We start from the raw sequence: 6289 nt of genomic DNA on the forward strand, positions 1-6289 counted from the left end.
GGCGGAGACCGGGCGAGGCGCTGCGGGAGTGGAGGGGGCTGGAGCGGAGCGGGGGTAGCCAGGTCCGAGCCCCCCTCCCCGGGGTGCTGTAACCTCTGCGGGCTTGGGAGCCGCCGGGCTGGAGGCAGCTCAAGCCTGCGAGCAGCGGCGGGAGGGGGCTCCTGTGGGAAGTTTCTCCTGCGGGGCGGTGGGAGATGGAGGAGCTGCGGTGCTGGCGATGGAGAGGGCGGCTGCCCCGGGCAGCGCACCCGGCCGCCGCTCCAGTCCGCTACCAGACCCCGGAGCCCGGTCAAGGGAGTGAACGGTCGGAGGAATGGGAAATAGGAAAGGGGCTCAGGCCTTTCAAAACAGCTAAAAGCACCCCGGCTCCATCTGAGCACGAAGCAGAGGACAGGAAAGGAGTAGTCACGGGCATCCCGGGGAGCCCAAAGCACAGGACCTGCACAGAAACCAGCAGTCGCTGGTCAGGGTACAGCAGCCACTTAACCTTTCTGAAGGTGATGGGAGGGCAAGGGACACTCCTCGTTTCTGATGCAGCTTTCTGGTTTACACTCTCTGTGCTCCACTGACTCACACCACATCCTGCAAGTGATTCTTAATCCTGCAGATGACAACTTAATCAATGAGAAAAAGTGGCTATTATCTTCAGTTGGTGTCCAAGCGGGTGCATATAATAAGCATGAAGTTGGAGGACTGGTGTCAAAGAAAACTTTTTTTTTTTTTCATGAATACAGTCTTGTGTTGAATGCATCCTGGCACTGAGCTTGTCCAGTCCAGGCCCATTCACCTGCTCCATGGGTTTGGTGTTTTGTTTGGAATGTAGGAGATAATGTTTGGATCCCAAAGAAGTGAAACAGATCTCTACTTAATCTTTGCAGTGCTTGTGAGATGAAGCTGCCTGTTAGCTTTTATTGGACGCCTACAAAAAGTGACAAGATGATTAGCCCAAGGCTGAGGGAGGTTCCAGGACAGGACTCTGACTGCCTTCTGCCCACAGGGACCACGTTCTCTCCCTGGGAAGTTTACAAATGCTGATTGAGGAGTAGCCCTTCTATGGAAGGACACATAAGGAATGTCTCCATAGCTTAACTGGCTGTTTAGACTTCTTGCACTGAAATCAGAAGATGTAAACAATTCTTTGTGTGACCAGTTCTTATTTCATCCTTCTTTTTTCAGGGCAAACTCTGTGTAAAGGGTGTTCCTGGGCTCTGACCTTGTCAGTTATTTGCTGTGACTGCTTGTGTTTGAATTTACATTTTGCTCCCAGTGGGTAATATTTTTTTGAGTTACCTGTCAGATGAAAAAGCATATATCAGAGAATTTATAACTACATTTTATCTGTTCTGAATAAACACAAAACCCAGGACACTTGGCATCCTTGGCAGGAGGGTTTTTCTGAGAGGAACACTTCTGCCTGAAGGGCAGTCTGGTCTCTGTAGCATAGCACTGTGGCGCATTGCTTTTCTCTACACTCACAGTTAAATCTCAGGGCGATGTCACCATAAATGTATGTTAAGCTTTGAAAAATCCCTGAAACAAGAAATCTACTTTTTTTCCACATGAGGCTCAGTGTGACAGAAGTAAATGCAGAGATTCCATCTGCCATTTCCTTACGCTGATGCACAGTTGTTGAGGATGTAAGTCAAGGACTAGCTGGCAGAAAAGGGTATTCAACTTGATTTTTTTCTTTGCTTGGACATTTCTGGAATAATAATATAAAAATATCTAAATGAAAGAGAAAGAGCAAGTCCAAGTCTAGCAGCTCTCTTTTTAAGGATCTTACAACCCTGTTATTTGGATTCCTTTCCAGGGGTCATCTAAGTGCAGGCACCCATAATCTTTGGAGGCAAAGAGGGTGCTGTGTGGGCCATGCTGACATTCCAAGCTGTAGACCTTGGGCATGTAGCACAGACACAACTGTATGCTGATTTCTCATGTTTGTGTTTGCCCTGCTGTTGGCCTCACAAACTCTGTGAGTACGTCTTTGTTCCCTTATCTCAGCATCCCTCTGCTAGCAGAACCTGTCCACACCACGCTTCATCACTATGGCTTAGCAATGACTTAGCATCTAGAATTAACGATCAAACATACAGTAGTCTGCTCATAAAGTATTTTCTGCTCAGGTTGTTGACCCTTTCAAACCATATTTTTAATGAGGATCATGTTTTGTATTTATGATCTCCTTCCATGAGCAGGTAGGAGGACTCTGTATGGGCTTGAACAACTTCCCACAGCAGGCAGCACAGGTCCAAAAGGTGTCTGACTGCCCACTGAAGGTAATGACCACAAAGCCAGGCTTGCAAGTGGTACCTGCAAACCTCTGCCAGGTGAGCTGCCTTCCCCCAGTGCCACAGCTGCCTGTTAGACAGATGTGTCAGGCAGCTGGATGTTGTAGTGGAGGGAGACTGGAGATAGATTTACTGGAAGGATCAAGAAAGGACAGAAGGGTAAAAGGCACTATGCTTTCTGCCTAACCTTTATTGCCTATCTCACACTCCCTACAGCCTCACATCTCACAGAGTTGCCACACAGCACAGATCAGTGTTGTAGCCCATTCCCACCACACATCAGGAAGGGGAGATACAGGGGCAATGACTGTGCACATCCCTGAACAAAGGCCAAGCCTCTTCCACAGTCATTGAGACACCTTTAATGTAAATGTACTGTTCTCTGTGTTGGACTCCCTGTTGAAAACTTCAAGGTTTTCATGCTCTTTTAGAAAGTCCTTCCAAGGACAGTGTTTTCTATTGTACCATGCCATTTTGAGAGCTCTGGAAATGCTGAAGCAAGCACCAATTTCAGTAGAATAGTGACATTTATGAAGTTAGTGGATAGGAGTTGTGTGTGTAATGGCAGCACTTTCTTAACCAGTAGCTCCAGGCTGGGAAAGTAATTTCCAGGAAAAAAAAATAACTAGAAACTTACTGCTTCCAGACTGGCAGCAAAAATCATTTATTGTGGGAAAGCTAAGCTTGAAACCACTAAAACCCAGTAATTTTCATCAACTCTCTCACTACCACACACACACACAGATACATGGAAAGGGAACTTTCTGAATTAATTTCCTGGAATATGTAAAGCATCCTGATACCAAAAGTAACTCTCCTCAACCAGAGACACTATTGTAGAATGTCCCACAGAAATGAATGCAGCTCTTAGCAGTTTCTGTTGTACAAAACACTTGGTGTGACCAAACTGAATCCAGATTTAAACAGGAGGAGGGCATTGGCAAGATACTTTCAGTAACAAGGCCTTAAATTTTAGTTTATTCTCTGTATGCAAGAGCTCCCATCTGCAAACCTTATGGTTACACAACGTGGCTTTTTATGCTTTCCCAGCCTTCTCTTAGGTATAGCAAAGGTTGATTAAATCAATTCTGAGCTATCAGACACGCCACAGTTGCATCTGTCTTTACTGTTTATAGAAATGAGTCAGGAAAGTAGTATTTTAAATACTTATCCATGCTAGAACAGACACGCTAAAAATTGCTTAGGTATAATGCTGTAAAAATGTTTCACATATATAAATAAAAATTTGTGAATAAATAAAATATATAAATTAAATATTAAGGCGATGTTTAATACAGCATGTTTCTGAAGACCTGCAGTCTAGTTCCATTGTCTGTATTTAATACAAAACCAGTTTTTTCTTCAGTGGGTGTGAGAGGCAAGCTGGATGTCTGAGTATGATTGCAATCTGCCAGTAATAGAGCTATTTTTATGTGGTTAGCACAGGTTTCGTTTTTGATGAAGTTTTTGCAGACTGGGTGACATCAAATAATAGAAATATGTAAGCAGAAAAACATGCAGTAAGCACGGGGAATTGGAACATCGTGTGTCAGCGGTTAGAGAGCAAGAACTTCCCTAAGGAAATATTTAGAAAAACGTGTTTGTAGCTATAAAAGCTGTAAGTGGAAAGCACTACTCATGGGCTTTGTGCTGTGCAAAGAGTGCCACCCTCTGTTCCTGCAGAGTATGGAGCCTTTCTCTCCTTTCACTAGAGCAATTCTCACACACACAGTTACAAAACAACCAAGCTGGACAGAAACTCTACAAATGGCCAGTATTCCCTGGTAATTTTGTCAGGTCAGCTCTTTAATTGCATTATATACTTTTCTCTTTTCTTTTTTGATTTTTTTTTCCCCTCAGGGGAAGGATGAATAAATTTTCCTTCCCCTTTTAGGAACAAGGCCCTGTAGGTTCCTGAAAAATACAATTTTAATTGAAGTCTGACAGAGCTCACTTGAAGAGAAGGCAGCAGAGCAGCTCCTGTATGCAGTCTAGCTGCAGAGTGAGAGAATGCTGCAGCTGGCTGTGGTTAAAGAATTTGTTGTGGTACTTTCTGATCTTTCTTCTTGAAAAATTAGAGTGCTCTGCAACAAGCACTCTAACAGGCTTTGGGATAAGCCAAGGGCTCTTTCAGTGCTGGAGACAGAGACTGCAGTTTACAAAGCTGTCTCCTGCAAATTTATAAGAATCCCTTCCCTAAAAGGCCTCATTTGTGATAGTGTTTAATATTTTTTCTGGCTTTTTAAACAACTACCATGACATCCCTCTGTTGTGCTAAAAATTACATTACTGATGATGGACATCCTTCAGTATGAAAGATTCTCTTTCTCTTTCAGGCAGCCTGGTTTAGCCTGCTGCAGCTTTGTGCCATGCTTGGGCAATAGTCTCCAAACAAGTGGCTAATTCCTGTAGCTGGGGCTTTGGTGCCATGTGGCAGAGTAGCAAGTAAAAAAGAGATACTTTGGAGCTTTACCCAAGTATTACATTATTCTAGAGAGACAGGATCAAAGTCAAGAAGCAAACATGGGCAAATATTCCAAGTGAAGTGAACAGCTACTTTAGTGACTCAACAATTGAGTTTGCAGTTATTGTTTTCTGGTTTTGAGTTCTCTGTGAGAAGCAGAACTCCAAGCTTTTACATTCTTTAAAGAAAATCAAAACCAGATTAAACGAAGATCAAGCAATCGAGTCTTCCTTACCATATTGTTTTTGACATCTTCCATGGAAGAGTATCCAGTGTAGGTCACTACTAAAGATTTGAAACACTCATTCACACATGCAATTCTCAGGGTTTCCTCTCATATCTCAGCAGAGCCTTGCTCTCTCACTCAGCTCCCCTTCACACATTCAAATCCCACATATGGTTTATGAGCTCAGTGCCAAACATGCATGCAGCCAAGAAGGTCAAACTTCAGTAGACACGTGTTGAGGCACAGCGTGGGATTGCCCATTCATACCGGCATCTGGCTCAGGCAGCAGAACAGCAGGAGACTGTCCCGTGAATCCAGATACACTTTCTCTGGATACCTCTGATCATCACTCTGGGAGCCTCTCTTACATCCCTGCATTTGCACTTGAGAACAGTCCTCTTCCTGACTTAGTTTGTAAAGTAATGGTCTCTTCCAAGTAATTCCTAGGGGGCTGTGTAATGTGTACAGGAAAAGACCCAGTTGCTGGCAAGATCCAGGAGCTCGGTTAACAGGTTTGCAGTTCAAACAATATGCTGGTGTTTTAGTTTATCAACCCTCCTGACTTGTGGAACAGCTTCCCATCTTCCTAGAGAAACAGCTCAGAGGATTCGTGTTCATAAGAAAGATAATTTGGAAATGCTGATAACAGAGGAATACCTGGCAAAGTGGACACTGTTTACCTGGCAATTATATTTGGGGTGGCAGTATGACATTAACAGTAGTTTTCATTATGAAATGATGTGCTCCCATGCACTAGCTCCCAGCACCCCAGAGGACTTGTGGGATGCCTGGCGCCAGAAAGATGCTGAAAACTCTAAGGACTGATTACTGGGGAAAGGGCCAGAGGGAATGCTGAAAACGTGACATTTACAGGGCGTCACTGGACTCTCCTGCCTCAGACTCTGTAAAATTCAACGCTCATGCAGGAACATGAATGATACAGACACGCAAGGCTATGACAGGCGCACCACCTTCACAAAGATATTTAAATTTTTAATTTAAGCGGAACTTAATTTTAATTTATGCAAGTCGGTGCCAGCCCCAGGGTCCCGACGGAGGAGCCGGTCAGACCCCCGCCCCTCAGAGAGGCCCGGCACAGCCCCGGGCGGGCGCTGAGGCGGCGCCATCCGAGAGCCGCTCCCCCTCCGTGCCTCCCTCCCCTCCGTGCGCTGCCGGAAAGGTCCGTCTGGAAAAGCCGCCGTCTCTCCAGGGGCCCGGCGGCCCCTCCGCCGCCTCGGAGCGCCCGGGCCTCGGCCGGTCTGTGCCCGGCGGGGTCCGCGGACGGCGGCGCGGGGGCGGTAGAACCGCCGG

This window comes from Parus major, chromosome 15, assembly GCF_001522545.3.
Source record: "Parus major isolate Abel chromosome 15, Parus_major1.1, whole genome shotgun sequence".
NCBI lineage: Eukaryota > Metazoa > Chordata > Aves > Passeriformes > Paridae > Parus > Parus major.